This window comes from Echiichthys vipera (genome assembly GCF_963691815.1).
Source record: "Echiichthys vipera genome assembly, chromosome: 9".
Lineage (NCBI taxonomy): Eukaryota > Metazoa > Chordata > Actinopteri > Perciformes > Trachinidae > Echiichthys > Echiichthys vipera.
This window is the reverse complement of record NC_139834.1, coordinates 11,628,152-11,651,662: the sequence shown is the minus strand read 5'-3', so window position 1 is coordinate 11,651,662 and position 23,511 is coordinate 11,628,152.

The window sequence follows — 23,511 nt, the reverse complement described above, 5'->3', positions numbered from 1 at the left end:
ATCATTAGCTGCAGAAAACGCAGCTGTGTCACGCAGGTTCACAGCTACATCGCTACAATCCATCTCCCTTGCTGGATTCTTCCTCAGAGCAGGAGACAGAGATGTGTCCCTGCACTCCCTGTGTCTCCTCTCACACTTTTCATTACTAGGTTATTTATTTCATTCTTTAATGAGCTGACCTTAACGAGCGCTGACAGCACGTCTGCTGTTTGGGGCTCCTCATCACTGTCACCGGAACGACCTCCTCCCAAGTGACAAACTCGTGTCTAAATGGGGATGTAAGAGGCTGCTGGGCTATGTTTAACTAGCAGGGCACCTACAGAGACAGCCTTATCTGAGAGGTTGGCTTCACATTTTTCAATACCGACATTCAATTGTTCTTTTTTTTTTTTTTTTATCCCTTTGCTTGATTGTAGAGAGAATTGGGGTATGAGATGAAAGCCATGTTGTCAAGCTGTCTGTTTCTCTGCTTGACACACACTTGGAAGTTGAGTAGGTGCCATGGGGGGTGCTCTTGTGATGTTAGAGACAATTGCACTGCTCCAGTTCCCTGCGTCATCTATCCCGCTGATTATAAAGACAGTGTGACCTGCCTCTGCTTCCACTGAGAGACATGGGACTTGAGCTCCGCCTTTTACACAGATAACAATAATGCAGAATGTAAAAGGAAAACTAATTTGATATTCTAAATGATCAGATATCAGTCAAATAGATGCAAAAACTCTCCAGCCTCTCATATTTTGTCCCCCTAAATCTCACTGTGTGGTAACAGATGAGGATGGCATGGCGGAGGACGAGTGATGGACTGTATCTGTCAGAGTTAGCTTACAGCAGAGAAATAATGACGCCTCCTGGTAGAATTAGACTGATGAAACCATTAATTCTGTAAACACAAATTGCACTGAACTTTTCAAATCCCCAGCAAACTACGATGGAAAACACTAATGAACAATTTATCTCAATGAATTCATTTGTTTCTCATTAGTCAGCACTGCAGTCAGTGTTTGGGTTTTGCATGTGCATTGTGCGAGTCTGTCCCCCGAGTACTTACAGAAACTGGCCACATTTCCTCTCTCTGCTTTTATCAGCATTTCTGTTTGGTAAAATGTGTGAGTGCTGCTCAGCTAAAGCTTCAAATGACTAACAAGGACTGTGTTTCTGTAATACAAACGTTTTGTTAGACTTTGCATTTGCGACTGAAGCATTTTTGAAGTTTACAACACAGATTGTAAATACAAAATGTGATCTCTATCTGGAATTTATTAAAATATATTAATTTCACTACAGTGTTCAGGACTTTAGTTCAAGATAAACTTTCCATCTACGGTGAGAACACAAAATGTATTTTAGGTTATAGTATATTTGACAGCAGGGATAATTTGGGGTAATACACTTATTTACTTTCTTGCCAGGAGTTAGATGAGAGGATTGATAACACTCATGTCTGTACTGTATATGAAACTAAGCCAGGAAACGGGGGGGAAACTATCCTGGCCCTGTCCAAAAGTAACAAAATCCACCTACCAGCCCCTCTAATGCACACAAATTAACACTTTGCATCTCATCTTTTTAATCCTTACAAAAACATTCATTCATTCATTCTTCTTCAACCGCTTGTCCCTGTCGGGGTCGCGGGGGGCTGGAGCCGATCCCAGCTGACATCGGGCGTGAGGCAGGGTACACCCTGGAAAGGACGCCAGTCTATCGCAGGGCACATAGAGACAAACAGAGACAGACAACCACTTACACCTATGGGCAATATTAGAGTCATCAATTAACCTAACATCTGCATGTCTTTGGACTGTGGGAGAAAACCGGAGAACCAGGAGAAAACCCACGCAGACACAGGGAGAACATGCAAACTCCACACAGAAGGGCCCCAGCCAGGATTCAAACCAGGAACCCTCTCGCTGTGAGAGTATACAGTATTCAAGGTAGGGTGAATACTGTATAAACTGTATAAACCATGTTTGCAGTCCCTGTGATGTCACCCACAGGTTTCTGAAAAGTCGTTGTGAAGCTCAATGTGGGTGGCTCCGGCCGTCACCATCTTGGCAGCCTCACGCTGCCTTACTTTGGCTAATCCAAAAAGAGGGCAAAGAGGTGAAGCATGGATGGAGCTGAGGCGAGTCAACCATGTAAGGTTTCATTAACAGAGAAATTGGCTATAGAGACCAAAACATGTTTATATCCACTGTAAATTTAGGCATTATAACATGGGGCTCTATGGGGATCGACACGGTTTTGGAGCCAGTGGCACTTCAGGCTGGCAGGAATGGCAGTTTTTGGCACTTCTGCATTGGTTTTATTTTGCAACACCAGAGGTTGCTGCTTGGCTTTAATTGGGGTTAGGAACTGAACAATTTTTTCCTGGAGCCTTGTCACCACCATGAGGTGGTTACTGCTCCTGGACATTAATGTAATCTATCGTTCTTCATTTCTCAGCATAGAAGCATGGTACAGAAAAAATGTATGTTTATAAACTAATGATTGACTGGATTTGAGTTGAGCCGATCATATTGAACTGACGTTTTAAGGGGCAGCAACAGAAGAAAAGCTTTTACTTTTATATATGTCTCCCTTTTGTTTTTGCAGGCTCCAACATTAAAGAACAGTACAAAGAAGGTGACAAGGTCTTCACTGCTTGTCTTTCCTATCTTCTTTTATTTTTTTTTATCTCCACCATCTGGTCACAACAGCAGAAGCCAGATCATACTGTTGTGGTTTCTCTTCATCACATCTAGACATTAATGCACATGGTTGTACGGATATTAATACATCATTCTGATTTAACAGATGTTGACTGCTGAGACAAAACTCCAATTTTTGCATTCGACCTATGTTTGTTCTCCCTTCACTCTCTGTTACTATTATCAATAAGATATAATGACAAAGTGGTGTATGTAGCTAATATGCTACATGGTAATGAGGGTATACTTGAATACTTGAATGATTTGCATTTGCATTAGAAATTAAAAATAAATAAAATAATCTCACCACAAGGTCCATTCAGTAGCTTGGCTTCAGAGTACATTATCTTCCTTCATAGATGTTAAAGTTTCCTTTTTATTTTTTTCAAGACTTCTTATTTATGTCAGCCTTAAACATTGAGAGTCAATGTTTATTCTTGATGGAGTGGAAACAACAAATGAAGAATAAGAAAACAAAGCAATTTAAGTGCACAAAAAAATCTAAACATCTCTTTTTCCATGACAACCGCCCATCTGGTATTGTGTGATATGGTCAGAAAAGCTTTCATACTGAGTGGATCTTGTGGTGAGGTTGTTCATCAGCTGCTGTTTCCAAGGACAAGAATTAACTTTTACTCTCAACAGACAACGGTAAGACTTTAGTTACAAAAACAAAAAAACAGCATGATTGCCTTTTAGCCAAGCTGCAATGTTTTTCACAAAACAGTGCAATCTTAACATAAGGAAGCTATTTAAGTACATACTGTCTTGTATTTTGAGTTACAGACTACAGGGGTGCCTGCGTGTGCAGAGAGTGAACATTTTACAGGGGGTCTTTTTTTTCAGGTGAACTATGGGCAGTAGTAATGGCAGGACAACAGTGCAGGGGAAACTGATCCTGGGTTTTTAGAAAAACAATATGCTGCAATCAGCCCCACTGTTTTAAATCAGGACGAGAGTCTGCATATTTGATCACCTCTCATCCTGCCAAATGGGGTACCTCTAAACCCTAGTGCTTTATTTTATCACTAATGATTTCATTGTTTTCCGTTTTAATTGTGGCTTTTTTAAAAATGTAGTCAAAAGCACCCAAATGGCAGCCTATGCCGTTTTAATAGATAAAATAAAATAAATTGATACAATGTTTGCTATGTCAAGTATCACACACTATCGTAGGGGCAGTCAGTCATCATGAAAGAGACATACATCCTCATGTGGTCTGTCTATTTTCATTTTGCACAATATGCAAATGACCTGTGATTTTACTCAAATAATAATCAAGTTTTTTTTCAGATGACAATGATTACACAGCTAATTATGTTTGTTGCTAATGATGGTTGTTTCTTACACTACTGTAGTTTAGTCTTTCAGTTGGTAGTTACTTTTGCTTAACATCTTGGTGGCAAAGCCAACCTTATTAATCATCTAAATAATATTTTACCACACACTTGAACTGTAACCTGCCGTTTTAGCATGAAAAGTAATGGAATAAACTGCTGCAGGCGAAAAGTTGATACAGTTTGCTGCAGCAGCAGCAATTCAAGTTGCATGGTAACTATAATGAGGTTTGGAGGAGGCATCTTTTTTTCAGTATGTACGATACTCTTGAGTATATGAACACACTGGCACAGACGGACACAAAAGTAAACAACGTCCTGAGATCCTGCGTTTATTTTCTGATTTTGTCGAAAAATCGCAAAAAAAACAGGCTCCTTTTCAGGAGGGACGGACCTCGAGTATAAGCACAAATTGAGAACAAACACTTGAGTTCCACTGGAACTGATACAGCAAGACAACAAAATGTGGAGGAAAAACCTGTGTGCTTCTGATGTGGTCAAAAAGTCTCCATGTTAAAATAGGACTCAGTGGTTTTATAAACAAACACACGGACCTACATAAACAACATAAGCAAGGATTTATTGAGGATATAGAACAATACATTGTGCAGCATTTAATACCCGTTTCCCCTCTTCCGTTTATAATAAAAACAGAAACCCATAAGCCTGAGAGAACCAGTGCTTAAGAATAGCTTACTTTTTGTTTGATGAACTACTGGTCCAAACATTTACAGAGAAGATGAACCAGTCGCTGTGAACAGGCGCCGCTTTTATGTCTTCACTTATCAGCAAAGTTCCTGTGTGGATTAGTTCTAATCCCCTGCCATTATGGCCACAATGGTTTCCTATTAAATAACCCGACATATTGTAGCTAAAATGTGTTTGTTGTTATAATGAAACTACCAAAGATATGCCGGGAGGGTGCAATGAAGAATAGCCAAAATGAGAGCCGAACATTCAGCGTGGCTTAGCCTAATAACACACTAACTAGGCCTGTTATGGCATCAGATTATTATAGGAGGAGAAATAACTTTTATTCCGAATGGTTTTATTAAAGATTAATTAAAATTTAAACAAAAGGAAATAATTGAATGAAGACAAAATATAAATGATCTAAAAAAAAGACTGGTATGCATAAAATCATTACCACACTTGTATATTCAGCAATTTTCAACATAACACTAAAATAATTAGCATATTCTGCATTCAGCTGTCTTCAAAAGTGGCATGGCTTTTATCTGATAACACAATGAAGTCCAACTCAAAAATGCGTTTACTTATGTTAATGTCCCCTGAAATGTCTGACCTTGACTAACTTGTATGTGTGCGAAGTCCGTCCCTAGAGAGGTGCTTTCGCATTTCTCTCCTGTAGGGGGAGAAGTCTATGCACTTTGTTGAAATCTGAGATTCAAACAAATCCTGCAAGCTATATTTGGCAACATTGGCACGCTGTCTAATGCACAAAAGCCAGAAAAGAAACCTGGGTATATCTTCTAAGAGGTCCTTGGCTGAAAAACAATTTTTAACCTCTGGTATATAAAATTCACTTTAATTTTAAGTCAATTCTTTTTGTGAACTTCCATGTGACCAAAAGCATAAGGATTTCACATTAAGTGGGGAGGAGGTGTTTCCTATGATGAAAGGAGACTCTTCGCCTACTGATTAACTTTCCTCTGCCTAAATGGCTGCATCAAAAAGAATTGAAAAATTGAAAAATCAAGGTAGATTCAAATCAGTATGCTGCATTTAAATTTACACCTCAACGCATTGTTTCAATAATTCATAGAGAGCAGGAAATAAAATGGGCTACATTATTCATGTACTAATGTTGCAGCAGAAAACCACAGTGTATAGAAACTGACATATGGCAGCATTGCGTCTGACTGTCTGTCCCTTTGATTCTGCATATTCCGTGAGCACAGTGTGTTTTTGGTGAAAATGAAATTGGTAATTGAGGATAGTGATTGTACTTTGAAGGTATCACTTGACCTGTTTTTTGGGACACATTTATGTTGCACTTGCAAGAAATGTGCTGGGCTTGTGAGAAAGTGTGAAGAGGCACACTGCAGTTGTCATTTTACAGCTGCACTGTATATTTATGGGATACAGTTCCACAGTCTCTCAGGAAGAGCCAAGTACGGACACATATAAAATATAGTAAATCCAACACTACTTGGAGAAATTTGTAAAATGGTGCAATGGGCTGGTTGCAGTATTTAACTTATTTGTGGGGAGCTCATACTTTAACATTATTTGATCATGAATAGAATAATATACAGTAAGTAGACACAGAATAGCATTGAATGACTTGGCAAATTGCAGAAGTCAGACTGGCTTATCTTCAGACAGCTGAATGCTGCAGTAAAGTGCAATAAAAATAGGCTTGAAGTTGGATGTAAGGCATCAGAACAAGTAATGGGGGAGATTAAAGACATAGAGAAATTATTTGACATATTTTCTTTCTTTAAAAAAAATGCAATTCCTTATTCAAGTATACCATCATTAGCTAGATACCGAAGCTTATTAGCTAGATACACCACTATGTTACTATATCTTACTGAGAGTGGACGGAGAGCAAACAGGGGTAGAATGCAATAATGGGAGTTTTTTTGTGTTTTGTGTGTTTCACTGTACACTTATAGAGAACTCAAACTAAGAAAGTATATTGTAGTTTGCAGCAGTGGAGTACTTTCATTTTATGCTACTTCATACTTCTATTCCACTACATCTCAGAGAGAAATTGTATGTTTAACTCTACTACGTTTGTCTGGCAGCCTTCCTGTCCAGTGAAAACCATGTATGTTTCTCCAAATTTAGTGATTCTTATTATAATTTGTCCCATAAACTGAAGGATGAAGTGTATGAAGTTTGTGTTGAGAAAATGATTATTTCCTCTTAAGCTACATATACCATTTAAAAACCCTCTTGGATCAGCTATAAAATGCATCACCACAAAGCTGAAAACAGGGCTGATTTTCATGCTCCAGAGAAGCTTAAATGACTCTGGACTACTATGTGCAAAGGTGTAAGCCCAGACTGCCCACTTGGGACAAACAACAGATTGACTTGATTTGATTTTTCTCTAACTTGACGCTACAAACATATGATGATATAATAGAATGTGATGCATTGCTGTAGATTAAACTAACCAACAGTATATAAAGGATCAAATGAGCACAATGTTAAACATCCACATAAGTAAAATGAAACATACACATAATGCAGAACTGATATTAATCCATAAACATCATATGTAATAATAAAAAACTGACAGGGAACATTTTACCAACCAATGAGTACTTTAACTTTTGATACTTTCATTACATTTTGCTGATAATGCGTACATTGTTTTGCTTAAATAAGGTTTTGAACGCAGGATTTCAACTGTATTTTCACAGTGGGGTATTAGTACTTCTGCTTACAGAAAATTATCTGAATACTTCCCTCACGTCTGATTTGCAGTGTGTCCATAGAGTAATGTCTACCTGGAGATATATCACTATAACAAGAAGCATGAGTCAGCCTTTAAGTTTGTCTCAGCAGCTCCCACTCAGCTCTCAAGGTCATAATTAATTGAATGAGAGTGGGAGTCTGTGTGACTAGTTGCTTAGCTGATGCCGGAGCACCAACACAGCTCAGATGTCCATGCCTCTGAGCTGCTAACTAGTTCCCCAATTACTTGTTGAGGGGTGATATCCAGGGAGCTCGTCGAGACATACTGCATTTCAGGACTTTTAAATGAGATATAAGGGCAAACAAAGAATTTTCTGGGTCTCGATAATTGACAGATTATTCATTATAAGTGCTCAACTATGCTAAGGTATTCACTTGAACTCTGAAGAACTCTCCTAAACGACAAAACGTTTGACAGCTCAGCTGTACTCGTTGGGCTGCTATAGATGTAGATATTACAGAGACACACATACACTGTACATACACACACTCACAGACTTTTGCAACTTTAATCAGGACAGCCATTCATGCTTTAGTACACCTGAGATTCTCAAACAGTTTAGCCTGAGGGCCACACTTGGAAGCTGTCAGAGAGCCAGGGGCCAGTTAATATAATTGTCTGTGTGGCTGTCAACCTTTCAACATTTTACTGTAATAACTGCTCTCAAAATGGCAGGGCATGTCAGCTCCGAGTGATGCTGACAAAAATTGTAGAAATCCTACACATATCATTCTTACTGCCATCGCAGCAGTGTTTGATTAACTACTTTGCATTATATCATGTAAGAGAAAATGACATGTTAGAGAACATAGTATGAATTAATTAAAGAAATGAAACAACACTGAATTTAGTTTCCTATCCTACAAAATGATGTGGAAGTAGAACAGAAATATTGCACCAACACTTTCAGACCACCATTGATAAGGTTCTACAGACTCTATCCGTAATATTTGAGATACCTTGTTTCTTGCGGCCTGTTTGGCAGTATGATGTAAATGCAGGCGAGTCTCTTCTTTCAGAGCCCTCCATCTTATCAAGTTCACGTTGCATTGGCTTTTTTGGGGGGGGGCTTTTTTGTAAACTATATTGAAACTTGTGCTGTTCACAAAACCTTACTCAGAACTTTTGAAGTTTTGAAGTTCCTGATTTCCGATAACAAGTGAACGGAGCATAACCAGCAGAGATGAACTTCACCAGCAGACCAATCACTGTCAGCAGCGTCACTAACATGGCGGCATATTTGTATCTAGGAAGGGAATGTCGCCACAGACACTCATATTGGAATACTCGGCAAAGAGGTAAGTAGAAATGCTTTCATTAGTGGGTCATATGATCACCAACCATGTTTTAATTCACTCTTTCATAGTTAGTAACTTGAAAGACAGTTAACTAAATGAAAATCATACGGATTATAACTTTAATATAAAACTATCATATTTATCTGAGTACCTAAACACAACATAGCATGATAAGTTTATATGTTCTTCTATTATTTTGCCGTACATTCTTAAGGAAATGTTGTTTCTTTCTCTGTCTTTATGTCTCCATCTCGGAAATAAAAAGTGAAGGGATAAAAAGGAACAGCAAAGACTGTATCAGCCTTTCACTGACATGGCATCCAGCCACCAAGCTGTGTGTACGACATGGATGGACAGGTGCATGCTGGGAGACTCCATAGGCCCCCATTTTGAAGCATGCTGTGCACTTTGTCCATGCGTAGAAGTCACACTGTTTGCCCTTGATACAAAAAGATGAGTGCTAGACTGGAGGGATTATTGAAAAAGAGAAATATCGGAAGAAATGTCTCGGACAAACTTTGACACTTTTCTATTACTTTTACAAATCGACAATGCAACATACAAATATGTGGGAACAGAATAGAACAAAAATGAAAAAATACTGCCAGTATATTCATTGCTTTCAATCCTGAACGTGTTGTGGTTATTTAATATTATCCATTCTCCATGCTGCAAAACCAAACAGTTCAAGTTATGAATGAGAGAAATCTACTGTATTTCACGGTGTCTATAACAATAAATATCCATGCTTCACTCTACTCCCATCCCTGTGCAAATACAGATCTAGCTATGATCTGTAAAAAAAAAAAAAAAAAAAAAACGCTACAGTAAGAGCTTCTTGCCCTGTGCAATAACTGCTCTCAACAAACTGCAGCAATGATACTCAGTGGACTCGTGCCTGTAACTGTATTGTGTTCCTTGGCTGTTTTTGTGATTGATGTTCCTTAATTGTTCTTATGTCTGTACACGCTGAGGAAAGTATTTTTATCTAACAAATGGTGATAAATTATCCATCAATGGCATTACCATTTTGCAATTGAAGTGGTTGTGGAAACTATTGATGGCATCTTAAGGTTGATTAAAAAACATACTTTAAATTGTTTGGCAGGAAGTATGATGGTGTTATCACCAACAGTTGGTTGTGTAAAATGGCCTCATAATCCCTGGCTGTTATTGGACCGGTGTAATGATCACATCTAATGACTCCCAGGAGATTACTGCTCATATCATTACAGTTCGACCGTCATTTGAAATAGCGGACAACAAAGCGGGTTGAAGCGGCTTTGGCATCCTTCAAAGGGATGGAAGGATAAAAGATGACTGATTCCACTATCACCCAGCTGTGTTTGACCTGTGTTGGTCTGGAATACATATAGTTTCCACGGTTGCTGATCGTTTATCTTTGAGCTCCAACAACTGGGCTGAATTAATTTCTTTCCTTGGACATTCGAAAGCCCACTTAGATTTCTTTCTTTCTTTCTTTCTTTCTTTCTTTCTTTCTTTCTTTCTTTCCTTCTTTCCTTCTTTCTTTCTTTCTTTCTTTCTTTCTTCCTTTCTTTGAATCCTATATTGTTGACATCCATGTTTGGTCATTTGCAGCCTTCTTCTTTCCTGTCTTTGCTTTCATATACCTGTATTTCTTATGGTTATGCTAAGCTAAGCTAACCAGTTTTTGGCTATACCTTCATATTTAATTGGCAAAATAAAAACAGACCTGAAAGGTTGTGAAAATAATTATTTCCCTCCATTGAAACTTTACTCAGCTTGTGTACTACAGTACATTTATTTTGTGATGTCACATTAAACTGAAGTTCACTGTTTAACGCTTCATGTTCCTCTAAAAAGAAACTCTGTACTGCTGTCACCACACTGTGTTTAGCTGCAATTATTTTTATTAGCAAAAATATCAAGGAAAAGCGACCAAAAGAACAAAATTTGAAAGTTAACGAGATAGGTCAGGTAAACGCTCTCTGTTTTTCCGTAATAGAGTATACTTGTGTGTCATCATCTACGTAACGTCTGTTTATGTTGATGCTACATTGAAAAAAGCCGTGCCGCAGACAGAACCTGCTGTAGTGAAGCAGCAAGGCAAAGCACTTCTCCTTGCTGGAGTTGAGGCTACTCCTGTAGGGCACAGAGCTCTCCAACTCCTTCCGGAGCTCCGCGTGCAGGTAAAGAAAGGCTGCAAAGTCAGGTCTGAGTCATGCCGGTAGCAGTCTACATTGCCATCTGATATAGAGGCATCAATATTAAATTAAGACTGTAGAAGGCTGAAAAATATCTTGCGCATTGTCACTGCTTTACACCATGTTTTAATTGACACAGAACAAACATTGCATACTGCACCTGCATTTGAGCAACTTGCCAACTTTGATGCTGGACAGTAGCTTAATAACCATTAGCTTTTCTCACTAATGAAACATTGTTTTGATATATGACAGGGTAAACTTCCTGACGGCTCTTTTTTTCATCAAACAGCTAACCATTTCATCCCTAGCACAAACTGGTTTTCAGTTTGGTTATTCAGAGCAACACACTCTCAGAGCGGCAGAGCATACTCCGGGAACTCTGAGGAGACAGTACAACAGAGCGCGAAGGAGAAGCTTAGCTGAGGGAAACTCTACAGCGAGAAGCTGGAACATAGCTGGCCTATATTATCACACTATTAATATAAGCAGGTGATTTTAATACAAAGAAATAACTGCTACAAGTGAATGCATGAATGGGCCAGATTTGCGCTACAGAGGAGAGCCTTCATTAAGTTATACAATATCAACTTGCCAACACTATTAATGTGTCAAAAAGGAGCTGAATAAACAGAATTTCCTATTGCCAATCTCCTTTTCCATGTTAGATTTCTTTATAATCAATGATCCTGTAAGTTAGAGATTAACCATCTGGCCTGTCAAGTCAATTGAATCATATACGATAGCTGTCAGCCCTCTTTCTAAAGAAATAAAAAAGGAAGAAAAACTCTCAGGTTATTGAGTCTCCTTTAGCTCTCTGGTAAACGTGATTTAAAGTAAAGTGCTTTTTCATGCATTGTTTTCTAAAATGCGTCCACTACTCTCTATAAAGACAATACTGAAACACACACTAATACACCAGTTTGCCCTTGAGTTAGCTACCCTCCTCCTGTCTAAATAAGGTATAAGTTATATTGCACTAGACTCTCAACCTAAAGTCTCACGAGGATTTAATTTTACAAACAGGGAAACTTTTCTCATGACTCCAGAGTTTTCTTAGACTTTAAACAACTATAACTTGCATTATCTTGAAATCACTCACCATCTTTACTCATGTTTCAGTCCATGCAGCAGAATGTAGAGATCTTATCCTCTAACTTTTCTCCAAAAGTTGTGTGAGGTATGCTCCTCACTTGAGTTTGGGCTTTCCTTAGCGCTATGTGACTAGCCTCCCTCACCGTCTGTTGCTCTGTGTCTTGCCATTAACTCTGAACCTATAAGGCTGAACCTTATGCACTGTGGCCTACAGAGGGTAAGGTTGGAAATCAAACTCATCTTGCCGCCCTGCCAGCTGCACTGCATATATCCAGCCTCGCAACCTGGAACAAGCTTCCACTGAGTTCCCCAGTCTGTTAGCATGACAATAGTGCAGTCACATCTCTCAGCACAAGAAACAAGCAGGCACTAACAAAACCATGGTTTCATGAGACCTTCAGTTCACTGACTCAGGTTTCAAAAACATCAAGCTCAGCCCCAAAGTCTCAAAATATCACCCCCAAAGCCCCAAACTCATCACACACATGCAATCAGAGGTTTTACTCAGCACATTTTGGCCAAGATGTCAGCACACCAATGGCTGGGCTCCTGGCTCTCTGAAAACCTACACAATGATCTGGAAAATGAGAGCACACCAGTGCACATGGATCCCTGTGCTGCTACCTTTTATTAGCATTCATAACACTAATTGTTAACATATTGTCCTCACTTTTCCCCAAAATATCCTGACATTATGTCGCCTCCTGTGAAAACTCAACTTGCATTTTCAATTTCTGTTCAGGTGTTTTTGGAGGGAGTTTTATAACCTCAGTTTTTTTCCTACCAAATGGAACAAGGATATTTGGGTTGTAAGATCTGTATGCAAACCGAGTCAATATTAAACAAATAAATTAGTTTCCACAAAACGACTCCCTTGGCATATCTAAATTGAACATTTGTTAGAGAGTATACATGCTTTGTTATTTTAAATTGCTCGATCCATCTGGCAGGGCTGAAAGAATTAGTCACAGACTTAAGAGAAAGGAACAGTGGACAGGATGTAAACAACCTGAAGGGCTCTTTAAATGAATAGTGCGGCATTTTGGGAAATGCTGTTATTCTCTTTCCTTTTTTAAGTTATGAAAGATATAAAAAACGTATAAATATTCCTGCTAACAGTTCGTATACTAAGGTAAGCCTACCAACTGATGTCTGCAGCTTACTGTACAGACATCTGTGGTATCAATCCTAAAATAACTCTTGCAAAACACGTTAAAACATGTATTTCCTTTAAACTATTCATTTAACTGTTTCTGACTCAGGGACTTAAAATGGCAACCATTACCTTTAGGTAGTAGGACGTGATATCCACAGTGCTATGCAAGATTATTATCATATAATAAATATGACTTTTGAGAAATAATAATGCTAACATATAAATAAAATACTAGAATTTCCCTCACCAATGAACTGGAGCACATACTTCTTTAATGATACTTTTATCCAATTAAATGCACTTCAAGCCATATTATTTGACTGATATCTGGATAAATAATTCGCAAAAAGGCACCAAGACATGCACACATCAAGTCAGTTTAGTATCCATGCAACAACACTGCACGGCACAGCTAGTAGCTAACGTTAGCCACCTGTAAGAGCAGCCATCTACCACTCAAAGTAACCACACCCTTTATTATGCAGAACTGCAGAACAGTTGTCATGTATAGTGAAATTAGCTATAGTGTGGCCACTCGATGAACTGCAGTTTTTGGCACTTCCACATCGGCTTCATTTCTCATATCAGGAGGTTGCTGCTTGGTCATATCAAGCTGCTTTTGCAAAAGGAATAAGAGATGTTTTTTAGGGGAGGACAGTCTCATGCATACACAACAAGCACACAGTGAACTCCACTGGCTGCAAATGAACCATTGCCTGTGTATAATTAGTAAGGACAACACTTTACACAACAGTCTTCATATGCGTAGTGATTACTTTTATTCTTGGACGGAACCTAATCCCTGTGGAAAAGGGAGGTGATTTACCAGATGATTTATGAAAGAACATTTCAGACTTTTTTCACTGTGATATTATAATGTTGTAAATGAAATATAATAAAATGGCAAATGTAAAAAATCTGTGGGGGCATTTTTGCTGTACTGTAATGAGAGCCATATCCAATAAACCTTTCAATCCTCAAGTGTCTCCTTATTCATAACTGCTCACTTAACTCCCAACAACTGGCTGCTTCCTCACAGTTGGATTTTAAATGTAAACCTAAATAAGAGAAGGAGCCAATGAGCAGATGAGATGACAGAAACTGGAGACACTCCTTGGCATAGACATCACTTACAGTTACTGATATATACCAGATATCAGTAATTAATTACCATGAGAAAGTGGCATGATTTTATCAGCCATGAAAAAAAAGGAGTTAGGGTTTATCAGCCTCTATTAATGCATTGTCAGGGGCCTCTAATGGGCTGATGAATATATTATTCTTCCTCATTTGGTTGTTGGGGGTGCAAGCTGGGCAGCAGAGCTGAACACCAAAAAAAGTGTTAAACCAAAAACTTTAGGCAGGACAAAATTATTCATAGTCTGGCTAACAAACAAAATGCTGCTGTCTTTTGCTAAAGCAAGTGATGTTGGATGGAGTCTTTGAATAATGCAAATAAGCACTCCATAAAAATGAATGTTATAACCTTTATAATTATTTCTTACTCTTGAAACATTAGGGATGACCTTAATGCTGCTCTTTGTTTTTTTTCTGAAATCCATTAGGTAATTAACATCAATTTTGAGGCACTATTTGGAAAAAGGCATTAATTTATATCCAAATGTCTCTCTAATGTTCCTATTATTTCTTATGTTTGGTACCCTGTGAGTTTGGAAACAAATATTATAATAAATCACAGAGACCCCCAGGAGAGTCAGGCTGCATATCAAACATTCACAGATTATTTTCATTGTAAAAAGAACACAAAATTAGAAACATGCAAAATTAGGCATTTGGATCAATAATGCTAAAGCTACAAACACACCCCTAAACTAAAATACAAGCGTATGTTGAGGCTGTATTTTAAAAAAAAAAGTATAGGTCTTGGCTGCTCTACCTGTGCAGTACAGTTGGTGATGTGACATCTTTTCACTCTTTGAGTTTACAAGGACCCCCCTAAAGTGCACTAGGTGTTTTACTTTTTTGATATCAGAAATAGAGATTGCTTTTCAGGCTGTCTTAAAGGCTGAACTTGATTTGTTTATCAGTTTCAGTTTATTCTTCTGAGTGCGAAAACCCTTCAACCGCCTATCTGTTGTCAAAGAGTGATATGTTTACAAAGCATATATTGCTCTTCGGGATGGCTTGTATCTCCAGTGAAAGTGTGTGAAAATAGGAAATACAAATAGGCCTCTCAGTGTATCTTCAAAGTGAAAGAATCAAGATGCGATGCATATGGTGTGTTTGAATAGTTGCTTCCTTTGAGGTTTGGCTTGATAATAGTCATCCATTTCCATCTATAGTAGACCACTGGAGGGGAGAAGCTCCCTCATACTGACACATCTGCTGCACTTATCATTCAGGCAGATGCATGAAAAACAGAATGATTTAGAGGGAAACGAGAAATATTCAGACAGATTCATTTCATTGTGTTTGCCGTCGACGGTCAGCGATCTGTGACAAAAGCCTGTAAATGTATGAGGCATTCTGGTCTTATGAGTCAGATTTATTCTCCGACAGAGCAACTTTCATCAAAATGTCATTGTCGAGAGACCCTGACAGTGTCAAGTACTCAGGCAGATTTATCACTCTGCAAAAGTTTCCCTGCCCTTTCTGTTGCAACTTGAGATCATTTTGACCTCAGATGTGTCATCTCTGTCATCTCATGACTGTATGCGAGCGTAGTTTCACAAATATGGTGTCAACTTTCCAAGCACTGCATTCTGGATGTACAGTAAGTGGATTCACCACCACCAATGCAATCTCATCTTTTTCTATATGCATGTAAGTGCCGTCACAGCACTTACTGTGACTGGAGTACATGGTTTCGTATTTGTTATAGTGAGTAAGAGCACTTCGCCTGGTGGTGGCATTGGGTCACCTTGTGGGTGCAGCTGAGGTATTAAGAGATTAGGGGCAGCAGCTAACCCTGTGCAAGGTTCTGGTCTGTGGTGTGCAGCCGCATGCCTGGACTTTAATTGGCTCTGGTGGCGGTGAGTGCCCTGCCGTTACTCAGCTGAGCGCTGGTCAGGGGTCAGCCCAAAACAGCCCTGTCTTGTCATCCTTCCTGTCAGCCTGAAGGTCAGCCCTGTAGACCAGCATGACAGGATGAGCAGGTCTCAGCCACTTACCATGGCGCGTGGACAGGTGTACCACAGCGACCTGTGGATGAGACAGAAGCAGTAAAGCAATGGAGAGGAAGTGGAAAAGTTTGGGTTTAATGCAGCTTGCATGTTTAAACCTGCCTTGTACGCTCATGTCTAGGGTGAGCGATGTGTTTTGAGGTTTCTATTGCAGAGTTGTCACTGCAAGCTGTATGGATCAGAAAGTTGAGAAGGAGAGTTGGCTATGAAAAGAGCTACAGCGCATTGATGGATGTGGACAGGAATAATAATTAGGAGACTTAACAATTAAAACTCCAGGACAAATATGTGACTTTAAATCCATAACAGAGCTTGTGCCTCAGGCTAGGACAGAAGATGGAGAAGAGGAAAATAGGGAATCACTGGCAGATTTCAGATGATTCACAGTCCTGTGTGCAGAAGACCTCTGTGTGATTAAGACAGAAACAGAAAGAAAAAGAACAGAAACACACAGGGAATAAGCTTTGGGGAGAAAGAAGCTTTCCCAAAAGGGCTATTCTTTACAAAGTGTTGAATACAATTCTGCATCTAATAAGGAAAAGTAATTAAATTTTCCTCCCAGACATCGCGTGTCACAGACAGAACTTATTCGGCTGTTCTCTACGGCAGACAAAGACAGGCAGTGAAGCTAGAGGGGGTTTGCCTGAATAGGTTTTATTCTGGTAAGAAGAGGCCTTTTAAAGCCACAATGATTAAAATGTTTTATTAAATGCTGCGCTGTCATTCCCTACATCTTTTACAGCGACTCTGATTTTGAGGGACAAACATTGGTATTACAAATCTCCTTTTTACGCCCAATGTCATACCTTTGCTTTTAGCTTCCTTGGCAACACTGAATATGCACTTGGTCTTTCCAATGCACTTCTGGTTTGTTCCAAAGTTACAAGTGCTGGGAAAATTTGCATTGTTAATCCCAAAGAAATTATTTTTCTTTTATGCAGGACTCAATTATAGAAACCAGCATGGAACATCGCATCAGTGATTTTATTGGATTTGTTTGAAACAATTTATCAAGATACTGGAATGAATTACAAAAAGTGTTCAGACAGTAGGGAGCCTTTGGTGTGACAGCATTTAATATTTATTTCATCTAGGGAAGAGGACATGACATTAGCCTTGCCTCGAGCTGATCCTAAGAGTCGTATCAGGGCTGATCCGGGCATATTTTAATATAATAATAATATTTTAATGGATCAGTGCTAGTTAAAATAAAGCAGGTAAATATCGGATCCTGCAAGATTCAAGGTTCTCTATTTGTCATGACCTAGGGCTTCACAATTAATCAAATATTAAATCTTGTTCATGACTGACTGCAATATTGACTTTTAAAAATGTAAAAACTCTGCTGCATATATCAAGTTGAGTGCTTCATAAACTAACAACCAGCCAACACAGGGCGATCGACGTTTTGGCTTCACTTTTGGGGAGCTGTCATGTAGATGTGCGCGCACCCCGCAGCAGCAGTCTGTGATAAACTTTACTGAATGTTGCGGCTGCTGTCCAGAATAGAAGAGTAATACACAACAGAGAGCAGACGGGCAAAACGAAAATTAAATGTCTGGAGCAGAAAGCAAAAAGCTAGTCCCTTTTGGGTATAATTTTATTCATATGTTGCTTCGAGGCCATGCACCGGAATAAGGACCCATCTTATTTTGATGCAAAGATGTGTACATTAGGAGGAATGCAGCACAGCATGGAAGGAAAAGCAGAACAGGGACAGAAAGACTGCACACAGACATCCTCAGTACAGGATCCCAGCATATCATTTCTAGCATCACATTACGTACAGTGAGCAATTATCATTCATAACTGGATCCTTGTATACAGGAAATGTTAATGTATGCCACTTACCACAGAAATAATGTCAATTTTTACACCCACACCCGGCAAACTGTTGGATGAGGCTTTTGTTCCTGTCCTTTACACACACACACACACGCACACTCCCACTCTCACACACACACACACACACACACACACACACACACACACTCACACACACACGCGCTGTTCCTGTATCTGACACTTGTATTGAGTGATAGCGATTTGGAAACTCTGATACCTTTTTGTTCCTGAAGATTTTAGCAGATTCACAGAGATATAAATGGCTTCAGTCCTGAAAAGTTGTAGAATCTTTACAAAACTTCCCTTTATCCTTTTATCATACAAACTCAGCCTACAGAGCTCCACTTCACGGCACACATCTCCGATGCCACTCAACTTATGGGATAATGATACCGTTCTCTCGACTCTCAACTCTCGACTCTCTCTCGCAGAGCTTATTAGAAGCATCACGCACAAGAGAAGTTTCAAAGTTTTGAGATCACTGTCAAGTACATACACGTCTGTCACATCACCCATCAACATTTTAGGTAATGAATTAAACATTAAGACGTTGAAACTTCCTGTTGTTGCTCAACAGGAAATTATTATTATTGCAGTTGACATTCTGAGTACCATTAACCCAGGCTGCACTCAAACAAGTACACAAACACATACACCTGTGTTTCTTTAAGGTAAAACTGCCGTCATAGGCACTTAGAATTAGAATTTGAGTTTATTTAAATATGCAGGGTTTTAGGAATAGATACACTGAGATAAACAATCTGTGTTTACTTTTTCTATCATAAATATGGCACTGCAAGATTTAGGCTGAAAAGCTTGTTTTATTTATGTGTGTAGTCCTGAAATACCTTCAGCTGACTTTCAAAACGGCAAGTGTTGCAGCTAAAAAATCAAAAAGGGTAAGACTCAAGCAAGATTCACATAACCTGGATTAAACCTTTGACCAGAAAGCATCCAAATACAATACAAATATATCAAATACATATCAAAATGCTGGGTTTATTTCCTTGTGGATGTCCATGTATGTTTAAAATTTAAAATACCAGACACAATAAAAAAAACTGTAATGCACACTACTACCTGAGTTATGAAAGAACCTGAACAAAATATTTTTTGTGTTGCTGATAAAACATGACTTTTCCGGCAGAAAGTCAGAATAAGACCCCAATAAGTAAAGCTGCCCTCTACACAAGCAAAAAAAAACACATACACTTTTTTTCCCCTATCACTAATCAGTTGTGCTTCATTTTTCACTCACAGATTGTGCGGTATTATACTCGTTTATTCTCATGAGCAGCGACATTTAATTAATGTTTTGAAACAACTAAAAAATTGAGAACTGACCCTCCAACCTGCTAATCCACTTACAAAGTGGTTTCACATTTTTCAGACCCAAAAGCACTTCCTCTAGGAGTTATGATTATGCCAAATACATGGTGCCCTGCAATGACTTGAAGCTAATGGTCAAAGGCCCTTGAATCCCTTTATCATCTCTTTGCAACAACATTACTGTAATTCTAACCATCCTTGAGGCATGGCTCTAAGGATGGCAATGTTGGTCAGTCAGCCAGTCAATCAGGCTGCAACATCTTGACAACTGTTGTATGGATGAAGTTGTATGCAGACATTCATTTTCTCAAGGATTAATTACATAACTTTGGTTCTCTGGTCTTTCACCTAGTGCCATTATGATTTGTCCAATGGTTTGGTTCATGGTTCCCTAATTTGGTAGAAGAGGTGTTCTCGGCCCGCTTTCAAACAAACTCTGGTGCGTTTCGTTTGTGGTGAGAATGTAATTTGACCTGGGTCTGCACTAACTGTAGAAAGCACTGCACATTTTTGGACCAAGGCAGCACCTGTAGGCAGCTTCGTGATTTACATAATGACTAAGTACCTCCCCTGTCACCACAATAACCACAACAACAAGCCAGCAGGAGTCACCGAGGACAAACCTGGAGTAGTAATGTAATAACCGAGGACCAACCCCAAAATCAACTGTTTGCAATTCTGACTGATCAGAAAGCAGTTTAGGATCTACGTTATTGCGTTATTCTTTTTTGTCCCAAACCTTTATCAAGCTGCAACTAAAGTGCAGCTACATTTTGGTTAACTTCAGCACGTTATCAACTGATTCAGACCAGATCAAATGAATAAGTGTGAAAGTAAACCAGACCAGCTGGAAAAAAAAAAATGCATTTATTTTTGTATCTGGTGCACACCAGGGAAGTGGACTAGAAACGGACGGATCAGGTGTGAAACCACCCTTAATCTTGCTGTTGGATCAACACACAAGCCATCATCACACACTGATGTCCTTCATTATCTTTGAGAAGTTGTTTTAATAACTCTTATTTCCATGAATACCACACAAACCTCCTCACTGTAGGCATAACTGACACCCAGGTCTCATCTCTACCATTAACAACACCTCTTCAGAGGAAGAGGTGAGAAATGTAATGTAACTTCAAGTGCTTGAAAGAGACTGAGATATCACCTGGCACTGTACCCCCCACTGAAGTCAAATAAATTAGCACACAGATCAATGTATCACTCTACAGAATAACAAAGTCAAAGTCTGTAACTCCTCCTTGGGTTTGTTTTATCCTTAATGTAAAATTATGTCAAGAATAGCATATCTAATCATGTCAACACTATATACCAGCCGCACATGAATTATTTTAAATTACTTTTGTAATACATAGTGACAGGGCAACTGCAAGTCTAACTATCCTGCCTCCAGCAAAAATGAATAAAAACATTTTCAATAGAGACCCAGCCTGTACAGGATGGATTGGTTTTACGAATCTTACAGGAATTACCAATGAGCTTTCATCCAAGTGTCTCTGCCTGAATTGCATTACTGAAATGTTTTAGATTCAAAGTTTCAGAAAGGTTCAAAATGGCTGAGAAGTTATAAGCTTGAATTGCACTGCTTGATTCATTTTGTTTTGCTTTAGAAATGCCCTGAAAACACATATTCACAATCATATTCTAACTATGAGTGATGAGGCTTCACATAAATACATCACTTTCTGCCAAAGTTGAAACAGTTTTGTTATTTTTACCCAAGAGATTTCTGTATTTGTGGGTTTTTTTTCTTTTGTTGGTGCTCCTCTCACTGGTTTGCGGTGGGCAGGGCTCAGATGGAAAAAGGTGATGTCATGTAATGATGCATATCTCGTTTCGCATTATTTGAATCAAAATGTGATGACAGTTTTAGATCCATGTGTTTATGCTGCCATGCTACTTTCAATAAAATCTGATCAAACCACACAAATAATGTCCTGAAAATTAGCTGAATTTTAAGTAACTCCAACCTCATCATTCTCTACGACTGGGGATACTGCGGCTTGATGTTGCGATGGAACCGATCAGCTGACATTGGACGAAAGGCAGTGTACACCCAGGACAGGTTGACTATCACATGGGGTAACACATCAAGACATATAACCATTCATGCTCCCATTCACACCTACAGGTAATGTCAGAGTCAACAATGAACCTTCATGGAGTTTAGTTTCTCCCAAGTAATATTCAAGTAATCAGGTGTTTGGCTGTCAAGGCTAAGCTTCACTGCAGTCATTTGCTCATCTAATTAAAGTCTACAAACAGTCCCACAAAGCTTAGTGTCTTTTCTAAAGTAGGAAAGAATAGACAATTCAAAGTGTGCAAAGGTTGTTTGTTAAATGAATAATTTTTGAGAAATCAGAGCTATCTAATCTATGTTGATAAAACATGACATTCATTCCCCACTCACTTGGGTGTTTGGCATGGTTACACTGTTCAGTGAGCAGCTTAAATAATTACAGAGAAGTATAAGAAGAAGGGAGGGAGGACTTTAGTCTCTGTGGTGTTGGTGTTTCCCGTCTCCATCCATCATCCAGATTAATCTGCCGTTTCTGTGGATTTAACTGCAGTCTAGCACACGCACAGGTGCCGGTTTCACTTTTCACCCTCTAATGTAATTTTCTTAATTAGCTAATTCATAGTTTATGCATAACAAGCCAATCTATTCATATATATTAATGAGAGATCCGAGTTTGATTTTGTTATCGTCTCTCACTGTGTCATAATGTGATATTAATGAATGAACGCTATTAGTCCTGCATTTTAAATCATTTCTAGACGGAGCAAAATGAATGTTTTCCCAAAGAAAATACATTTTCATAATATTATAATCTGGAATTTCACATTCAGCCTTGCAGCAGCTGCCTAGGAAGAGGACGCCCCCATCCCACCCCTCCTCGTTTCTGTATTTCATTTCAAGATTATGTTTGGGGTGCATAATTATGACACTCATTAAAAGCTCCTATGCTGAAACAGCGTCAAATGGGGGGAAATATCCTTGGCCGCTATCCAACTCATTAGAATCCCTGATGACGCTTTATGGGATCAGCTTTTTTTATTAGCAGTCACTATTTACAATACAGCAGAATGGAAATATTACTGTAATAACTTATAATTATGTGCAGGCCCAACTGTTAATTTGAGTCGGCGAAAGAGAGGCAGATTGAGAAGTGTGGTTTTCTGTGCCAACAGTCACAGAGGTGAACGGGAATTGTGACAGCTCCAGCCTCGTCAACATGGTCATCTGTTATTTTGGCCCAAACATCAGAGTGCTGACTGTGAATGTAACAATACACATGGCTCACAGTTTGGCTGGAAACGCAGTAGAGCAGAGTTTCTCAAATGTGGAGTCAGGGACCCTGGTGGTGTTACAGATGGGGTCACAAAAGATTTCTAGAACTCATGTGAGTCATACATATTTTTAATGAAAAGATCCACATAAGCGCCTAAAAACAGAATGCAATTATATGCCATATTTGAACATCACAACATGAAACATGAACCTGAAAATGGGGTCATGGGCCATATAAATTAGAAACCCTCTAGTGGGATTCATGGTTCAGTAAACCTAAGGAATCTAAGCTTATTTGTTTATCTACAGAAAATGCATATCCACCTAGTTGTTTGTGTGTATGCCAAAAAGTATAGTAATATACAACTAATGTGCAAAAAAAGGTTGCTGTCAACATGTTTCATTTGTTTTCATTACAACATCAGCTTCCTGCAAAGCACGATTAACCATTTTATTTTTAGGCAAATCAAAACAAATTATTTTAAATGTTGCAAAATAAGCTTATTTGCTTTATTGCAGAGACTAAATATCTATTCCCAAGGTACTAGTATTACCAGGGGACCTGGCCAACGCAGCCAATACGACCCCAGTTCACGGAGATGCTGGTTTGCATTAGACAAATATTATCACATGAATTACGTGTTTGGTGAAATATGATAGGTCAGTTT